This window comes from Narcine bancroftii, chromosome 3 (genome assembly GCF_036971445.1).
Source record: "Narcine bancroftii isolate sNarBan1 chromosome 3, sNarBan1.hap1, whole genome shotgun sequence".
In the NCBI taxonomy this organism is placed as follows: Eukaryota; Metazoa; Chordata; class Chondrichthyes; order Torpediniformes; family Narcinidae; genus Narcine; species Narcine bancroftii.
Window position 1 is genome coordinate 281,197,737 of NC_091471.1, and position 19,904 is coordinate 281,217,640.

Sequence of the window (19,904 nt, forward strand, 5' to 3'; positions counted from 1 at the left end):
CAGAAGAAGAAGGTGAAGGCCTTACCTGTCCGAGGAGGCCCGCCGCGGAGAGAGAAGCCCGCTCCCTAAGGTCGGTGGAAGTCCCGAGCTCGGGACTACAAAAATGGCTCGCGGAGCTGAGTAAAAGTGCGCATGAAAAAAACCACACTGACGGGAGGGGGGAACAGCTGCAGAGTCGATCTCCACAGCTGAGAGAGACACCTGCAGCAGAGCAGCAGGTGCAGAACACAGACAATAACGACAACAAGAAAGAAGAGGGTAAAAAGAAAACAAGGAAACAACAGATGGTCAACCCAGAGGAAGAAGAAGAAGAAGAACAGAGAAATGGAAGAAGGGAAAGGCAGGACAATGGATATTTTTTTTTTAAAGAATATATGGAATCAGTGAAAGAATGGCAATTACAATAATTTAATGAAATAAAAAGAAGAATTAAGAGTGCAGAAGAAAAAATGAATAAAATAGAGATGGACATATCAGAGATAGGAAAAAGAGTGGACAATGTGGAAGAATGAGAAATAATCGTAGAAATGGAAGTAGAGGACTTAAAAGAGAAATTAGAAGAATCTAATAAAAAAGTTAGAGGCACAAGAGCTGTTAGCTCAGAAGATAAATATAATGGAAAACTATAATAGAAGAAATAATATAAAGATAGTGGGCCTGAAGGAAGATGAAGAAGGCAAGAATATGAGAGAATTTATAAAAGATTGGATCCCCAGGGTCCTAGGAAGACCAGAATTACAGGAACAAATGGAAATAGAGAGGGCACATAGAACACTAGCCCCGAAACCACAGCCGCAGCAAAAACCAAGATCCATTTTAGTAAAATTCTTAAGATATACAACAAGAGAAAATATATTGGAGAAAGCAATGAAGAAAATAAGAGAAGACAAAAAGCCACTGGAATACAAAGGTCCAAATTTTTTTTTCTATCCAGACATACGTTTTGAACTCCTGAAGAAGAGGAAGGAGTTCAATACAGCAAAAATGATCCTATGGAAAAAAGGATATAAGTTTATGTTAAAGTACCCAGCGGTACTTAAAATAGTTATTCCAGGCCAACAAAACAGACTATTCTCGGATCCGGAGGAAGCACGAAAATTTGCAGAACAACTACAAAACAAGCAGAGAGATGAAGACATGTAATGAGAGTAAAAATGACCACGAACTATATGTATGTGTGTATATGGGTATATATATATAGATGTGTATGTATATATGTGTGTACATGAGTGTATCCATATTTAGAGGAAAATATAAAGAGTATAGATAAGAATTAATAAGGGAATGAAAGGGAACAGAGGAAATAAGGAGGGAATTAAAAGAGTGACCTTTGTTATATATGAAAATTGAAAACTTTTCCGGCGGGGGGGCTGGGTGGGGAGGAGTTACGGTCACTGCAAAATCAGTTGACGCTTGCGAGTGAATTCGCAAATCCAAATGGAGAGGGGAGATGTGGTTGCCCGACAAGGGATAAAGGGCAACTCAGGAGGGGGAGGGGAGAATGGGGTTAAAGAAATTTTAGACAGGAGAATAAGGGAAATGTTAGATGTTTTAGAAATGTTGTCTTATAAAGTGTTCAAAACAAGAAAGCAGAAATGGATAAGAAGGAAAGGTGATGATGAGGAAACGGAAAGGGAAGATAAACAAACAATGAAATGGCTACGTTGAACTATATGACTTTAAATATTAATGGAATACATAACCAAATCAAAAGGAAGAAACTGCTAAATTTACTGAAAAAAGAAAAAATTGATATAGCATTTGTGCAAGAAACACATTTAACTGAAATGGAGCATAAGAAATTAAAGAGAGATTGGGTAGGACATGTAACAACAGCGTCATATAATGCAAAAGCTAGAGGAGTAGCTATATAAAAATGTACCAATTAAAATAGAAGAGGAAATAATAGATCCAGCAGGGAGATATGTAATGATAAAATGTCAGATATATTCAGAGTTTTGGAATTTACTCAATGTATATTCACCTAATGAAGAAGATCAAAAATTTATGCAAGATATTTTTTTGAAGATAGCAGACACGCAAGGGAACATATTAATAGGAGGGGATTTCAACCTTAATTTGGATTCAAATATGGATAAAACTGGGAAAAAAATTAACAGAAAGAACAAAGTAACCAAATTTATAATTAAATCGATGCAAGAAATGCAACTTTTGGATATATGGAAGAAACAACACCCAAAGGAAAAGGAATATTCATATTATTCGGGTAGACATAAAGCATACTCAAGAATAGACCCATTCCTGTTATCAGCTCATATGCAAGACAGTAAAAAAAACAGAAAATAAAGCTAGAATATTATCGGACCGTTCACCCTTGATATTGACAATAGAGTTAGAGGACATCCCTCCAAGAATGTATAGATGGAGATTAAACTCCATGCTACTTAAAAGGCAGGATTTTAGAGAATTCATTGAAAGACAAATTAAAATGTACTTTGAAATAAATACGGAATCAGTGAAAGATAAGTTTATACTATGACACGCAATGAAAGTGTTCATCAGAGGGCAAATAATAAGTTATTTAACCAAGATGAAGAAGGACTACAATCAGGAAACAGAGCAGTTGGAAAGGGAAATAGTAAATATAGAAAAAGAATTAGCAATGAAGGAAGACACAACTAAAAGAAAAGAATTGGCAGATAAAAAAATAAAATATGAAACACTACAAACATATAAGGTGGAGAAGAACATAATGAAGACAAAACAGAAATATTATGAACTAGGGGAAAAACGCACAAAATTCTAGCATGGCAGCTTAAGACAGAACAAACTAAGAGAATGGTATTGGCATCAAGGAAAAAAGACAAACAAATCACATATAATCCAATGGAGATTAATGAAAACTTCAGAGAATTCTATGAACAATTATACCAAACTGAAAACGAAGGGAAAGAAGACAAAATAGATGAATTTTTAACTAAAATTGAACTACCAAAATTACAAATAGAGGATCAAAATAAATTAACAGAACCATTTGAAATAGTAGAAATACAAGAGATAATAAAAAAACTACCAAATAATAAAACATCAGGAGAGGATGGATTCCCAATAGAATTCTATAAAACATTTAAAGATTTATTAATTCCTCCCCTCCTGGAAGTAATCGAACAGATTGACAAAACACAAAGCTTACCAGATTCATGCAAAACAGCAATAATTACAGTAATACCAAAGACAGGAAAGATCCACTCGCACCAGCGTCATATAGACCAATATCATTACTTAACACAGATTATAAGATAATAGCTAAACTATTAGCAAACAGATTAGCTGATTATGTACCTAAAATGGTAAATCTAGACCAAACTGGATTTATTAAAAAAAGACAAACAACAGACAATATTTGTAAATTTATTAACTTAATTCATGCAGTAGAAGGGAGTAAAGCGCCAACAGTAGCAGTTGCTTTAGACGCAGAGAAGGCCTTTGACAGAGTAGAATGAAATTATTTATTCAAAGTATTGCAAAAATTCAGTTTACCAGAGAAGTATATTAATTGGATTAAAGCATTATATAAGGGGCCATTGGCGAAAGTGACAATAAATGGATATATATCAAAGCAATTTAATTTAAGCAGATCAACAAGGCAGGGATGCCCACTGTCACCCTTATTGTTTGCGTTAGCTATAGAACCACTAGCAGAATTGATAAGAACAGAAAATAAAATAAAAGGGATAAAAATAAAAGACAAGGAATATAAAATCAGTTTATTTTGCAGATGATGTTATAGTATACTTAACAGAACCAGAATTGTCAATAAAAGAATTACATAAGAAATTGAAGGAATATGGAGAAGTGTTGGGTTACAAGATTAACGCAAATAAAAGGGAAGCAATGCTAATGAATAATGCGGATTTCTCAAAATTTAAGAAGGAATCACCATTCAGATGGCAAATGCAAGCAATAAGATACCTAGGTATACAAATAAATAAAAACCTCGGCCATCTATATAAACTCAATTATTATCCACTAATGAAAAAATTACTGGACGACTTAGAGCATTGGAAAGATTTACCACTAACACTAATAGGAAGGATAAACTGTATTAAAATGAACATTTTCCCAAGGATACAATACCTATTTCAGGCATTGCCAATACACTTGACAGAGAAATTCTTCAAGGAGTTAAAGAAAATAATAAGGAAATTTTTATGGAAAGTGGGGAAACTGAGGATAGTACTAGATAAATTAACAGAATGGTATAAACAAAGAGGCTTACAACTGCAAACTGTAAAAATTATTATAGAGCCGCACAATTAAGATACCTACCAGATTTTTATCAAACAAGGGAAAAGCCAGATTGGATTAGATTAGAACTAGATAAAATAGGGGAGAAGATACCTGAACATATATAAATGGGATGAAAAATTGGTACAACGTAGGAGTTCTCCAGTATTACATCATCTGCTCAATATTTGGAAGAAGATTCATGTAGAAAGGAATAAAACAAATTACCAATTACCAAAACTAATACTGACGCAAAATCAGTTAATCCCTTTTACAACAGATAACCTTTCCTTTAAAGAATGGGAGAAAAAATGGATCAAAAGAATAGAAAATTGTTTTTCAGGAAATAAACTACTATCCTTTGAACAAATGAAGGATAAATATAATATAACTCAAGATACAGTGTTGGCATACTACCAACTGAGATCCTACTTGAAGGACAATTGGGAAGCAGTCTGAGGTTACCAGAGGGAAGATAATTTTGAATATGTGATTACAGATACAATGATAATCAAAAAATTTTTAACAAATATGTATATTAAACTGCAAGAAAAGGAAAATGAGGAAACAAATGGTAAAACTAAACAAAAATGGGAACAAGATTTAAACATAAAGATAAAGAAGGAAACATGGGAGAAGTTATGCTCTGGAACTATGAGAAATACAATAAACACGAGGTTACGAATGATACAATATAACTGGATACACAGGCTATACATTACACCTCAAAAGTTAAATAAATGGGACCCAACAGTATCTGACAGATGTTTTCGTTGTAAAAAAGAAATGGGAACAACAATTCATGCAATCTGGACATGTGAGAAAGTGGAAAAATTTTGGGAAGATCTAAACCAGATATTAAATAAAATACAGAAAACAATATACCAAAAAACCCAGAGATCTTCCTCCTAAGTAACATAAAAAACAAAGAATTTGGACTTGATTTGGATGGAGCACAAAAAAGATTTTTGATAGCTCTAGCCGTAGCAAAAAAATGTATTATGTCAACCTGGAAATTAGAAGATAATTTGAGAATACAACAATGGTATATAGAAATGAATAAATGTATTCCATTAGAAAAAATATCATATAATTTAAGAAATAATATTGAAATATTTGAACAAATATGGGAGCCATACATGAAACACAATAGAGAAAACCTACCGGGGACATCTACCACCTAAAATAACGAAAGGAGAAGGAAATGAAAAGAATTGACTCAGTGGAATTTCTTGTTTATTTTTATTGAATGACAACATTGTTTGACTGGCTTAATGTATCTTAGATTCTGTACTTTAAATGAATGGGGGGGAGGGTGGGATGGGAGGAGGGAGGGGGGGAGAAAATGACACTATATATTTGAAAAGGAAAATGTATGTATCTTGGTACATCTTGGTACATATCTTGGTTTATGGTGTGAAAAATAAAAAAATTTAAAAAAAAAGAAATAGCCTACTGGTGAGCTCAGTAATCGCAAAGGGACTGGTAGGCCAAGGAAGCCTCCACTGCTGACGACAGAAATCTCATCATAATGAAGAAAAAAATCCGCAAAAGTATGTTTGACAGATCAGAAACACTCTTCAGGAGGCAGATGTGGACGTGTCAATGACTACAGTCTGCAGAAAACTTCATGAACAGATAACCTGAGTCTACACTGCAAGGTACAAACCACTGGTTAGTCACAGAAACAAGATGGCCAGATTACAGTTCGCCAAGAAGTATTTAAAAGAGCCTGCAGAGTTCTGGAAAAATATCTCATAGACAGATGAGTCCAAGATTATGGAAAGAGCAAAGTTTGGAGGTGTAAAGGAACTTCCCAAGATCCAAAGCAAACCACCTCATCTGTGAATCATGGTGGTGGGGGTGTCTGGCTGCCACAGGTACTGGTACATTGATCTTCATTGATGATGGAACTGCTGATGGCAGCAGCAAAATTAATTTTGACGTGTATAGAAACATCTTATCTACTCAAGTTTGAGCAAATGCCTCCAAACTTATTGAACGGTGCTTCACCCTACGGCAAGACCATGATCCCAAACGGACTGCTAAAGCAACAAAGGAGATTTTCAAAGCTAAAAACTGGAAAATGTTTGAATCGCCAAGTCATGGCCATTGAGCATGGCCTTCCATATGCTGAAGAGAAAGCTTAAGGGGACAAGCTGCCAAAACAAGCAGGAGCTGAAGGAGGCTGAAGTCGAGGCCTGACAGGGGATCACCAGAGAAGATGCTCAGCACCTGGTGATGTCTCTGAATCACAGACTTCAAGCAGTAATTGCACGTAAGGGATATGCAACAAAATTCCAAACACGACTCTTTAATCTACACACCATTGCTGAGTCCCAAATATTGTGGTGCCCTGAAATGAGGGGACTATGTATAAAAAGTGCTGGAATTTCAACCTGGTCAAACCAACATGTATATAAATAACCTTGAATAAAATCTGGAATGTTCACTTTAAAAAAAAATTATAGACTGTCTAAACTATTGTGAGACACTTTTTTTGCATGAGGATTACTGCATATCTATCTATCTTTTGTATTTGTTGTCCCTTTTAATTCAATTAAATGTTTTTTACAAGTATCTGTTTGGCTGCAGCAAGAATTTCAGTGCATATGTTCATTGTGCAATATGTATGACAATAAACTCACCATTATATTCAAAATCACCCTTGGTCAACAGGGGCCCCAGTACATTTAAGTAAAAGCCTTGTTTTCTTTTCCCCTTGCATAACATATATTTTTTTCTATAGTACGTAGTAGAGAAGTATAGTAGAAACCAAAACTTGACTCCTTCACAGGGAAGGGGTCCCATAAACTTTGAGTAGAGTCCTAAGGGGGTCATAGCCAAAAAAAAGGTTGAGAATGGCTAATCTAATTGACTGGCAGAACAGATGAAATGGGCTGTATAGATTCAACAGTGCAGCACAGGAACCAGCCTTTTGACTTGTGTCTGTGCTAAAAATAATGTCAAATCAAACTAAAATTATGCTGCTTGCAGATGATGGATATCCCTCCATCCACTTTATCTTCATGTGCCTATGCCGATGTCTCTTCAATGCTACTATGGTATCTGTTTCCACCACTACTTCTGGCAGCCCATTCCAGGCACACATCATTCTTATTTGTAAAATAAATGAAAATTAAAATAATTTCCCTGCTCATCTCCCTTAAACTACCTCCCCCTCCCTTTACACACATCCTCTTATATATGATGCTTTGACCCTGGATTATAGGAATTTCTTAATGCATGTCAAAACACTGTCAGATGAGTTCTCTTCTGATGGCTTTGACACTTCCTCTTTGCACAGATGCTGCCTGATCTGCTGAGTGTTTCCAGCATTTCTGTTTTTATTTCAGATTTCCAGCATCTGCAATTTTTAAAAATGATTTTTCACTATCAGATGGGATTAGCATTCCTATTAGAGTTCTCAAAACCTGTTGGGTCACAATTAAACATTGGAAAATGGTCAATGAAAGGGAAATTATCTTTGATTTAAAGTTTTTTGAGGATGCATTTAGGAAGAATAGTTGAGAAGGGAGCCTGAGAATGTATTGGAGTGTATTTGTATTTTCAGAAGGCTTTCAATAATCTGCAAGTTGTTGGAGTTTGAAATAACAGTGGGGATTAGAAGTTGGTGTCTCGATGGAAAAGAGTGGAATAAATGGCTATATATTTGAAAAGGAAAATGTATGTATCTTGGTCAATGTGGTTTATGGTGTGAAAAATAAAAAAAATTTAAAAAAAAGAAGAAATAGCCTACTGGTGAGCTCCAAGAAAAGTGCAGAGAACAAAACAAAGGACTCTACATCACCTTTGTTGACCTCACCAAAGCCTTCGACACCGTGAGCAGGAAAGGGCTTTGGCAAATACTAGAGCGCATCGGATGTCCCCCAAAGTTCCTCAACATGATTATCCAACTGCACGAAAACCAACAAGGTCGGGTCAGATACAGAAATGAGCTCTCTGAACCCTTCTCCATTAACAATGGCGTGAGGCAAGGCTGTGTTCTCGCACCAACCCTCTTTTCAATCTTCTTCAGCATGATGCTGAACCAAGCCATGAAAGACCCCAACAATGAAGACGCTGTTTACATCCGGTACCGCACGGATGGCAGTCTCTTCAATCTGAGGCGCCTGCAAGCTCACACCAAGACACAAGAGAAACTTGTCCGTGAACTACTCTTTGCAGATGATGCCGCTTTAGTTGCCCATTCAGAGCCAGCTCTTCAGCGCTTGACGTCCTGCTTTGCGGAAACTGCCAAAATGTTTGGCCTGGAAGTCAGCCTGAAGAAAACTGAGGTCCTCCATCAGCCAGCTCCCCACCATGACTACCAGCCCCCCCACATTTCCATCGGGCACACAAAACTCAAAACGGTCAACCAGTTTACCTATCTCGGCTGCACCATTTCATCAGATGCAAGGATCGACAATGAGATAGACAACAGACTCGCCAAGGCAAATAGCGCCTTTGGAAGACTACACAAAAGAGTCTGGAAAAACAACCAACTGAAAAACCTCACAAAGATAAGCGTATACAGAGCCGTTGTCATACCCACACTCCTGTTCGGCTCCGAATCATGGGTCCTCTACCGGCACCACCTACGGCTCCTAGAACCCTTCCACCATCGTTGTCTCCGCTCCATCCTCAACATCCATTGGAGCGCTTACACCCCTAACGTCGAAGTACTCGAGATGGCAGAGGTCGACAGCATCGAGTCCACGCTGCTGAAGATCCAGCTGCGCTGGATGGGTCACGTCTCCAGAATGGAGGACCATCGCCTTCCCAAGATCGTGTTATATGGCGAGCTCTCCACTGGCCACCGTGACAGAGGTGCACCAATGAAAAGGTACAAGGACTGCCTAAAGAAATCTCTTGGTGCCTGCCACATTGACCACCGCCAGTGGGCTGATAACGCCTCAAACCGTGCATCTTGGCGCCTCACAGTTTGGCGGGCAGCAACCTCCTTTGAAGAAGACCGCAGAGCCCACCTCACTGACAAAAGGCAAAGGAGGAAAAACCCAACACCCAACCCCAACCAACCAATTTTCCCTTGCAACTGCTGCAATCGTGTCTGCCTGTCCCGCATCGGACTTGTCAGCCACAAACGAGCCTGCAGCTGACGTGGACTTTTTACCCCCTCCATAAATCTTCGTCCGCGAAGCCAAGCCAAAGATTCAGGGTGGAATGCTGAGACAACTTTGATCACCTCTGTGCAAGGTAGATGTTTGTGGATGACCTGACTCTCCATGGGAATGCGAGTCACAATGAAGACTTGAAGACCCATTAAGAGGTCACCGACAAGGTGGACGAGCAGGAAGCAAATTAGTAGATGGAGAACAGTGTGGAAATTGTGAAGTTATTTACTCTTGGGACTGCACTGTTCCCACTAAGCTGTGTGCATGCGCGTGCACCATATAACCATTTATGGAGCGGAAACAGGCCATGTTGACCTTTCCAGTCCGCACCGGTTCACTGATTTTGTGCGTCCTCTTCAGGCAATGGTCGCGATGGGTTTGGCCCTCGAATTCCAACTTCAGTGGCTGAATTCTTCCGTTATTCCACCTTGGCAAACTCCAAGAGTCTCGTTTGCAAAACCTACAAATTGGGAAGATAAAGAGGTCCACGAGCTCCTTACCCTCCAAGCTCCATCAAACTTCTCCTGATGCACTGAGGAAAGTATACTGTCTGATTGGATCATAGCCTGGTTTGATTTAATTTAAGTGCTCATCTTGTGCATCTTCACAATGACATTCCCAAATACTATAGATTTCAGATTATATTGTCAGAGTACATACACATGGAAACAACTAGCGCACAAAGGAAATTAATGTTCACACAAAAGGTTAGTTACCTTAAATAATGTAGTAATTAATAATTTTAACTATTTTGTTAGGTCACATACCAGCAGCAATAGAAATTCACCAAGACATTGTTGTTTTTAAAACAATATATTTATTAATAGCTATTAATAATATAACAGCTTAACTTAAATCTAAACTTAACCCCCAACTATGCTCAAATATACCTATGTGTATTACCCAAACCATTACAGCTTAAGCACAATTCGAGAAAGTCAATTCCCAAAGTTCAGTCTTAGAAATCCTGTATTGAAACTTAGAACTTTTAAAATAATGTTCAGAAGTAATTATGAAGTAGGTGAGACACTGATTAGACTGCTCAAACCTCATGGATCCTTGTCGAGTTGCTTCCAGAGAAATGTTCTTTCTTACGAATGATTGTCACAATTCCCCTCTTCCTTGCATAGGGGAAATGGAACATGACTTCCAAGAACCCAGGCAAGGGTCAGACAAAATGATCATCAGAATGGTCATTTTCCAAATAAAGCAATTCTCCTGCTTCTTTTACTCAGATATTGTGTAAAATGACCATTAAAATGGTCACAGGAGATCACTGTTTTCCCCTGACAAGGAGAAACAGCAGAAGTATCAATTTCACACAAAGCTACTTCATTTCTGTCTCTTGTAGATCTCTGGTTATTTATTAATCAATCTTGCTTCTTCACATGAGTCATAATCCATATGACCTGTAAAATGTCGTATGTTTTTTCTTGAATAAACAATCATTGGTTTTTTTGTTCTTACAAAGCATTAACTTTAGTTTGGACTGGATGGTGCAAGGCTGTCTGGAAAATGTCATGAAAATGATCCTGTGAGGGTTTACATCCTGAACCAACCCCCCATACTCACTATAAAAAAAAAACCCAGAAGCTAATAACAATTGAAAGTAATTTGGTAATGAACAATTTTGCGACCTTGTAAAGTTGATGGACATTGGGGGAACCTTTCTTGCATCAAATGTGGACTATGAGCAAGATTTTAGCCAAATAAATAAACTCAAAAACAAGCTGAGAAACTATAAGTGAATATCATGTTGATATGCTAATGAGAATCAAAAGCTATCAATTGGATAGAAGTGCTATTAGTCTAGATCGAGTTTAGAAAGAATGGGTAAGTACCAAAGATAGGAGGAAGAAAAAAATAACTGAGTGACTTAAATATGTATGTTATTCTGTGCAGTTTTATGTCAAATATTTTGTAACCTACATAAACTCTGCTCTGTGTGAAGGTTTTCACATTAAACATCTGGATGGTTTGTCAACTAGTTTCGTAATTGAATGGGTTTTGATTTAACCATTTTCAGCAACTTTAATAATCTGTGAAATGTTGGGAGTTATTGTTATTATTTTATTTTGACATTGAGTATTTCTTATTTTGTGTGATGCATTGATGCTTTATTTGATGGAACAACAAAGTGATGTTACGAGCTCAAAACCCAGCAGCAATAGATATTCACTAAGACAAATGGTTACTTAAATAAAAGTTTATTTTAATTATCTTTAAACATGAAATCACACTTTAACCTAACTTAACCCCCTTCTAATTCTAAGCGCACGTGTATGTAATGTGTGTGTGTGTGTGTGTGTAAGTTCAGAAAAGTTCTTTGATTCACAGTCCAATCTCATTCCTCCAAGTTCACTGGTTGCAGGCAATTCTTATACTGTGCACAGAATTTAACATTTATAAAGTTCACCAGGCTTTGGTGCTTGAAAGGTAAATGGTTACTGCTCAGGAAGGTTCTTGTTGGTTTTCAGAGAGATTGTTGTTCCAGGACACCCACAACTGATTCCTTTTTAATCAGCCACTTTAGTGTCTTGCTGACAAAACCTGCCCCATCAGGGTTCTCCAGATGATAATCTCTTTCTTTCAGGTCACCACAGAGTGCCTTCTCTGTTTCTCTTATTTCAAGTGAAACATTAGACAGCCAGTCCTCTCTTCTTGCATGAACCACAAAGGCTTTGACCCAGCTGAACTAAGCACTCACAACCCATCTTCCAAATGGGGTTTTCCACAAGCTTGCCAGCTTGTCCTGTTCCAGTCCCAGTTGCTGCTGCTGACTGTAGAACTGATCTCTCTCTCTGAGAGAAAAAAGTCTATTTAACTCTCTCTGCTTGCAAAACCACATGACCCTCCTGGAACAGCAAGTTCCACTCCAGACAGAATGTGGCTCCGACAAGCTCGCTCATCTGTTGACTTTTTGTAAACAACAATCCATAAGTGAAATCTCTTGGGCACTCTCCAAAGCTTCTGCAAAGGTTGTTGGCCCTGATATGTCTAGCATGAGCAGAGCTCCACCATTTTAAATTCTGTTTTAAACTGTTTATATGTGACCTACACTAAAAAACCTGTCCCATTTTATCTCCCAAAAACATATCTATAATCTGTCACACTGAACAAAGTAGTTCAAAGTATAGAATAAAATCTTAACTAAATAGGTTACTTTGTAGAATGCAATCATACTTGTATTAAAACATACCAATACAGTTTTATTAGCCATGAGAGATGGCTGTGCCAAAAGATCTTGAAACAATTTCAAGTTTACATTTGCACAAATATTCAGTGGGCACATACTTTTGTCACATGAAAAAAATTTGCACAAAAGATTTTTGCACACAATGACTACTAAAAATTAGAGGGAAAATTGCTTAGGAGTATAGTATACAATTTTGGTCACCTTGTTTATATTATATTACAGAAAGAATGCAAAGAAGATTCATACTCTGAGCCTTGCAATTCAGGGATGGATTCTTTAACCCAACTCATCCATGCTAACCAAGTTGCATTCCTCAGTTAGTTCCAGACACCTGAATTCAGCCCATGTCCCTCTTCCCTATCTATGTGCCTGTTTAAATGCTCTTTCAAATATACCAGTTGACAATTTTTTTCCCCAAAAGGTTTGCTTTCTGAAAATTAAATTTGGGATTATGATAGATAGCTTCAAGCTGGACACTAGGATAATTTCAAATGTGTTGTATCACATAGGAGGTTGGAGAGACATTAAGTGAACTTTTATTGAATTTAGCATCATTAATCGAAATAATAATGCTGACACATTGCCTTAGTTCAACTGACCTAAAAATGTTTTGCTCCTGATTTTTGTTTGTACACAGCATCTGATGCCTTTCATGTCAGTGTCTAACAATAGTCAGCCAGCATGGATGGATTTCAGTTGACATGACACTGCTTTTCCATGGTTGGAATGTCCTGGTGAAACCTTTCACCGTGTTTGTTACTGACTGCCCCAAAATCAGCAGGGAAGAAGTCCAAGTGTGAATGTAGAAAATGAATTTTTAATGAATTTTAATTTCATGGTTTTGTATGGTTGAAGTAGACTCAAAATGTGACAGGAAATCACAAAAATGGTATGTGAAGCAAAAACTTTGTTGTACAGTTGTCCCCACTTCCACTTTGGCAGCTTGTTCCTTATACCTACCATTCACTGTGGGGGAAAAAGATGTTCCTCAGGTCCCTTTAAAATTATTTTTCATGTTAAATCTTTGCTTTCCAGTTTTAGACCCTCCCCCCCCCCCCCCCCCCCCCCCCCCCCCCAGGAAATGACTAACTATTCCTCTTGTCTATGCTCCTTGTGATTTTGTACATTGCAATAAGGTTCCCTTCAGCCTCCTGCCCTCCAGGGAGAAATGTCCCAGTCTATCCAGCATTTCTTATAATTCATGCCCACCAGTCCTAGTAATTATGAATTTTTTTGAGAGAGCACGGTAACAAGCCATTTGAGCACTCTAGTCCATGCCACCCAATTTACATCCCATTAACCTACTTTATCAATTTGACATGATGTCCTAGTTCCTGATCTTGGAGTGGTAGGAGTGTCATTTGAGAGATTGAGAAGTCACAGAGGGCAGTAGAGGCTTTGTCCCTGATTTCATTCAAAACAAAGTATGTTTCTGGATATTGGGTGGGGGAGGGGGGTGGGGGTAATGGGGTAAGAGATCATGAAATTGGACAAGAATTGATGTTGAGGTTCAGATCTTTTCAAATGGCAAATTCAACTTCCCAGTGCTTTTGGTTGTTATTGGAGAAATTAGTGTCAGTCATCGAATGGAAGGAATTCAGTAATGGGCAATGTTGTCTATCACAATTGCAGAATAAAAGCAGACCATTCAGCCCATTGTTTCCATTTTGGCTCTTTGAAAGGGCTTACTAGTTCCACTTCCCAGATCTTTCCTACAGCATTTCAGATTGTTCCCTTTTATCAAAATTTCTTTCAAAAGCTCTTGGTGGAAATGGATTCAGGACTTTGGGGGGGAATATAGTTTATACAAAAATGCTGAAGAAACTCAACAAATCATACAGGGTTCTTTATGTAGCAAAGATAAGATGCATATCAATGTTTCGGGCCTGATCCCTTCAAGGTAGCAAAATGCAGGCTGAGAAAAATAGTGGGGGTGAGGAGCATAGGCTAAAAGGCAGGATGTAAGATGTGGATAAGGGAGGGAGGGCACAGCAGTAAACAGGAGGAGGGGGATTGGCTCTGAATGGAGACAGAAGGGGGAGTGGTCGAGCAGAAACTTGAGAAGTCGATGTTAATCCCATCTGGTTGGAGGGTGCCCAGGCAGAATATTAGGTGTTGCTCCTCCAATTTATGGTGGCCTTAGTTTGTCAGTGCACAAAGTAATGGACAGACATGTCAGTGCAGTAGTCGGAAGCAGAATTGAAATGGTTGGCCACTGGGAGATCCCTATCATTGATGTGGACAGAGCAAAGGTGCTCAGCAAAGTGATCTCCCAGTCTGTGTCCAGTCTCTCTCATGTACAAAAAACCACAAGTGAAGCACACTCCCACAGATTCACAAGTGAAATGTTGCTTCACTTGGAAGCACTGTTTGGGGCCCTGAATGATGGGCAGGGAGGAGGTGTGGGTGCAAATATGGCACTTCCTAAATGTAATGAAAAATAAGCCCTGAGTTTCTGATTAGTTTGTCATTTACATAGGAGGAACCAAATGGATATGGTGCAAACTTCAGGGCAAGTTTACCCATGCCACTTGTGTCAGAAGTGGGTAGATTAATGATTTATGAACTACTTGTAGAATTCGTGATCCACATTATCCATCTGAATAACACATAAATTGCAGTTTGCCTTGCTTTTATTGTAGGTTGTTTACTTGGTGCTAGTTATTTGTGGCCTAGTTTAGATTACAGTGTCTAATATGAGTCCTCAGGAAACAAGGTGATGCCTTGTTTGGCTCAAACTTTCTATCACTCAGTTTTGTTGGTGTAGCTGGTAATATGTGCAAGTTTCTGTTTTGTGTTAAATGGACAGATTGTAGAGACGCAACCTCCTCCCCTCCCCCACTCCTCTGTGTGCATTCAGATAGTTCCCAATTTCCAATCTGTAAACATCATGACACATTGCAAGGCAATGGGGAATGTTATGGGTGTGAGGTTTGATAAATTGTGGTTTGCAGAATAGCTCAATAAAAGTTGTAGTCATGTAGTGTGGAAACAGGACCTTCAGAGCAACGTCCCACCCAATCTCGTATCCACATTCCTGCATTTAGTCCATATCCCTCTAAACCTATCCTATCCAATCTGTCTAAATGTTTCTTAAACAGACCTTAAAAACTGTGGACATTTAAACTTGATAGCTGTGTACTTGCATCTAATTGCACAGACTGCCTGATGTGCTAAGCTTCTGCATGCTTTGCTTTTATTTCACCTTCCATAGTTTTTCTTTTTCCATTAAATGTTCTTGGTTTCTAAAATATGGATGAAGTCAATGTGTCAGCCACGTTTGATCTTTCTTTATAGTTAGGCTTCTCACAGTTACCACAGGCCAGCACCCCTAGCTTCAAGAACAGTCAATTTTCAGGCTCTTGAACCTCCCTGTATCACCTGAATCTGAAAACTTCTGCAAGAATGCCAACGAATCGTCTACCATAGAACAGTTCAGCAAAGGAACTGGCCCTTCGGCCCATGTCTGCTGAACATGGTGCCCAATTTCAACTAACACTCATCTGCTTCCACCTGCTAGCCATCCTTCCATCTACCTCAGATTTGTGTCTATCTGGAAACCTCTTAAATGGTGCTGTTGTATCTGCTTCCAACACTCTCTTCCAGCCCATTCCAGGCACAACTCTGAGCCCTGCATATCTCCCTTAAATGTCCTTGCCCTCACCATCAATGCATGTTCTGTAGTGTGTCGTAATGACAGAACACATTTTATTGTGCACTCAGCTAACAACGCAAAAATATATTCGAGAAATACAAAACCTGCAGATGCTGGAATCTTGAGTGAATAAAGAGAAGCTGGAGGTACTCAGTAGGTCAGGCAGCATCTATGGAGAGAGAGAGAACAATATGATCAGTCAATGTTCTGATTGGGACCCTTTATCATGATAGAATATTAATTTTTTTTCTTTGCGGTGTCTTAATTATATTTGTGATGTGCTTGTCATAACTGGGAAGCTGCAGCAAGTCAGACTTCCATTGCGTATTTGACAATAAACTCTCATGACCTCATTCATTCAAGAAGGAATTCAAAGCCGTAAGGATTTTGCAAGCCCATGGCACGGTTGAGACAGAACCTTGAGTACATCCAAAGGTAACCTAGGCAGAACAATGAGAGAGATGAGGGGCAGCATGAGGAGTTAAACAAGACAACCTGCAGATGCTGGGGTCGACCGCGGCGCACGGGAGGGTGGTGGTGGGGCGGGGGGGTGATGGAGAAACCCATCCGGCTGCGCAGCATCCACAGGAAGCAACGGGCAGGGGAAGCTTTGGACCTGAGCTCTTCAGGCGAGAAGGCCGAATAAGGAAGGTGGGGGAGAGAGAGAGGCAGCAGGATGTAATTCGGTGAAGCAAGTGAGGGGTGGCCATTCCATAGAGTAAACTATGCCCTCCATCTATGGAGGGCTTGTTTTTGCAATACAGTTTAAGACCCCCATCTGTATGGTAACCTCTGACCCCTTGGAATGGCCACCCTTGAGTGCCAAGTGAAGGACGGGCACTGAGCAGTATTTTTGGGTGGAGTTCCTCCAGTGAGTAACCGAGATCTATTACATTCGTTCACGCAAACGAAATAAAACAAAAGTCCCCAGATCCTGCAAGTGGAAGCGCTGGGAAGGCGGCCTCCCCGGGGCCTGCGCTGTGAGGGAGGGGGAGGGGGAGTCCTTGGCGGCCAGTGACCAAGATCATGAAAGGAAGGACGAGAACGGACATACCCAGGCGGCCGGGCTGCGTGTGTGGAGGGAGAAGGCAAGCCTGCGGCGCCGCGATTTCCTCTTCCCCCCACCCAGCCCCGCCGGCGCGCGCCCGTTCCCCTGGCGACCGTGCGCCCTGCCCGCGATTCCATTCGCGACCCGCGTTTCCAGGGCGACCGGCCGCGCGCGCGCGGTTGGGATGGCGGGCGGCAGCTGCAGCAGCTCGGTCCCCGGCTCCGGCGGCACCGCGCCCTGCGCTTTGAGCTCGGCGCCGAGCAGGCTGCGTGGTTAGGCTGGGCCTGGACCCGTCTCCCGGTTCGGGCCACTCGCTTCTCCGCTGTTCCAAAGGCAAGTTGGGGGTCCTCGGGCAGGTGGAGCGAGGCGGGAGGCAGCTCCTCCACATCACCTTGCTCCAATGAGGCCGAATGTTGGGCGAGGTCATTCGATCCGAGAGGGCGGTGGCGAAGGATTGGGGGGGGGGGGGGGGGGGGGGGGGGTAGGGGGTCGAGCTCTGTCTTGACAGGGAACCTCGCAGAGGGGCTTGGGGGTTGTAGTTCAACAGCAGGGAAACGGGCCTCTCAGCCTTGGGCCCGTTCCCTGCCCATCCAAACGTCCCTCAGCCTGCCACCCGCAGCTCACTCTATGTACTCGCTGCCCTCGGAAAATGTTGCCCCCACCCACCACCTTAAATCTAGGCCTTCAGCTCTACACTCTCCTACCCTGGGAAGAAGACAGTGAACCTCCATCCCCCTCACGACCACGCGTCTCGAAAAGGTCCCGCTCCCCAGAGAAATGTCCCTGCCCACCCAGGCTTTTCCTCTAACTCAAGTCTACCAATCCTGACAACATCTGTGTGACTCTCCTTTGCACCTCCACCCTTGTAGGAGAGTGAGCAGGGGTGTACACAATTACCCCAAATGTGAACTCACCAATGCCTTGTACAGCTATTATATGAAGGACCCGTCATCCATATACAACCTATTGAACCTGTCTCTGTAGTTCATGAACAGTAATCACAAGCAATTCAAAAGGCAGTACACACAGTGGAGGAGAAGCTCAACAGGTCATGAGGCATCCATGGAAAGTGAAAGGCAATCAATATCAACTGCCTTTTACTTTTTATGGATGCTGCATGACCTGCTGAGTTTCTTCAGTACTTGTGTGTATTGCACTGGACCCCAGCACCTGCAGATTTGCTTGGTTACAATCAGAGTCAAATCAAGCAAATGGTGACCACACGGTTGCCATAGCAGTTAGCACAACGCTGTTACAGCACCAGCAACCCTGGTTCAAATCCAACACTGTAAGGAGTTTGTGCATTCTCCCTGCATCTGTGTGGGTTTCTTCCAGCTGCTCCCTTCCAAACATACAAGGAGTGTAAGTAAATTGGGTGTATTTGGGCAGTATGGACTTAGGGGCCGAAGGGCTCTGTTGCAATGCTGTATGTTTAAATTGGTGTAGCCACTGAAAATGTGGTGGCTGATGAACGCAAAATAATGACACACACAGTTGCAGGTAAATCAGAACTCATTTACTCAAGTCGCGCACGTATTCTTTTAAAACACTGAACCGCGCACGCCACTTTATGACATCCTGTGACGGTTCACTAGACTTCTGGGAGTTATAGTTTATCTATATTGCTGCTACACCCCTCCGCCCCCCCACCCCCCCCCCCCACAACATCCGGCACTATCAGCTGGTAGCTTTTTGGGAGGTCGACTCTTGCGTTGGACTGCTGGCTGTTGAAAAGGGACAGTTTTGTCAGAATGGGCAGTTTTGAGTTTGTCAATTGTGAATGACAGAGGCTGCCCGGCAATGTCCAAAATGCAGGTTGACCTCATTTGTCTTATCACTCTGTATGGTCCCCCATATGGCGCCTGCAAAGGCTGTCGCATGTGTTCCTCTACATACAAACGTATTCACAGTCCTTCAGTTCGTGTGGTAGAAAAGAAACATGGTTACCATGTGATGATGGTGATACAGGGGATAATTTGCCTATGGTATCTCTTAGTCTGATCAGCAGCTCTTTGGAATCTCTATCTTTATTGGATCCGTGTTGAACGAATTCCCCTGGGACCATCAAAGGCGTGCAAGCTCTGCAGACGAAGTGTGAAGATCCTCTTTTGGAATTGTCCTAATGCCGAGCAATACCCATGGTAATTCGTCTGCCCAGTTGGGACCGTCCACACGGGCCATTAAGGCTGATTTAAGGTGACGATGGAATCGTTCAACAATCCCATTGGACTGTGGATGATAAGTCCTTGTCTGATGAAGCCTGGAGCCAAGCAGCTGAGATAAAGCCATCCTTAATGAAGATGTAAATTGAGGTCCTCTGTCAGTAGGCCAAAGAGAGTCACCCAGGAATTAAGGAATGTTCGTGCACAAGAGTCCGTAGGAGCATCAGCTATGGGGACTACCTCAGGCCATCTTGTAAACCAATTGATCACTGTGAAGAGATAGTGGTAGCCTCGAGAAACTGGAATTGGCCCCACAATGTCCACATGCACATGGTCGAAGCGACAAGTTACCGGTGAGAAGGGTTGTAGAGGTGCTTTCGTATGCTGATGGACTTTTTAACCAGCTACACAAGATCTGGCCATTTGCATGACGTCTTTCTTCAGTCCATGCCAAACAAAT

General features: G+C 40.8%; 2 protein-coding genes across 13 annotated transcripts in view; one reads left to right on the plus strand and one right to left on the minus strand.

Annotated features, from left to right (window-relative positions):
• mettl4 (methyltransferase 4, N6-adenosine) overlaps nucleotides 1–17,398 on the minus strand; it is a 53,194-nt gene extending 35,796 nt beyond the window's left edge. For 2 of the 3 annotated variants that reach the window (XM_069928336.1, XM_069928333.1), the window contains exons 1-2: nucleotides 17,289–17,398; nucleotides 16,339–16,403 (exon numbers count right to left, since the gene is read on the minus strand). The gene's annotated coding sequence lies outside the window, so the exon portion shown is untranslated. Of the gene's footprint in view, nucleotides 1–16,338; nucleotides 16,404–16,583; nucleotides 16,675–17,288 lie in introns of all 3 variants that reach the window. The other variant, XM_069928335.1, reaches the window with a different exon arrangement.
• The window catches only part of mafk (v-maf avian musculoaponeurotic fibrosarcoma oncogene homolog K), a 47,837-nt gene that overhangs the window by 4,378 nt on the left and 23,555 nt on the right, over nucleotides 1–19,904 (plus strand). Inside the window, exon 1 of one of the 10 annotated variants that reach the window (XM_069928343.1) lies at nucleotides 17,177–17,322. The exons of 7 other annotated variants lie outside the window; for them this stretch is intronic. The gene's annotated coding sequence lies outside the window, so the exon portion shown is untranslated. Of the gene's footprint in view, nucleotides 1–17,176; nucleotides 17,323–17,421; nucleotides 17,616–19,904 lie in introns of those variants that run through there. 2 more of the 10 variants (XR_011354508.1, XM_069928338.1) reach the window with 2 other exon arrangements.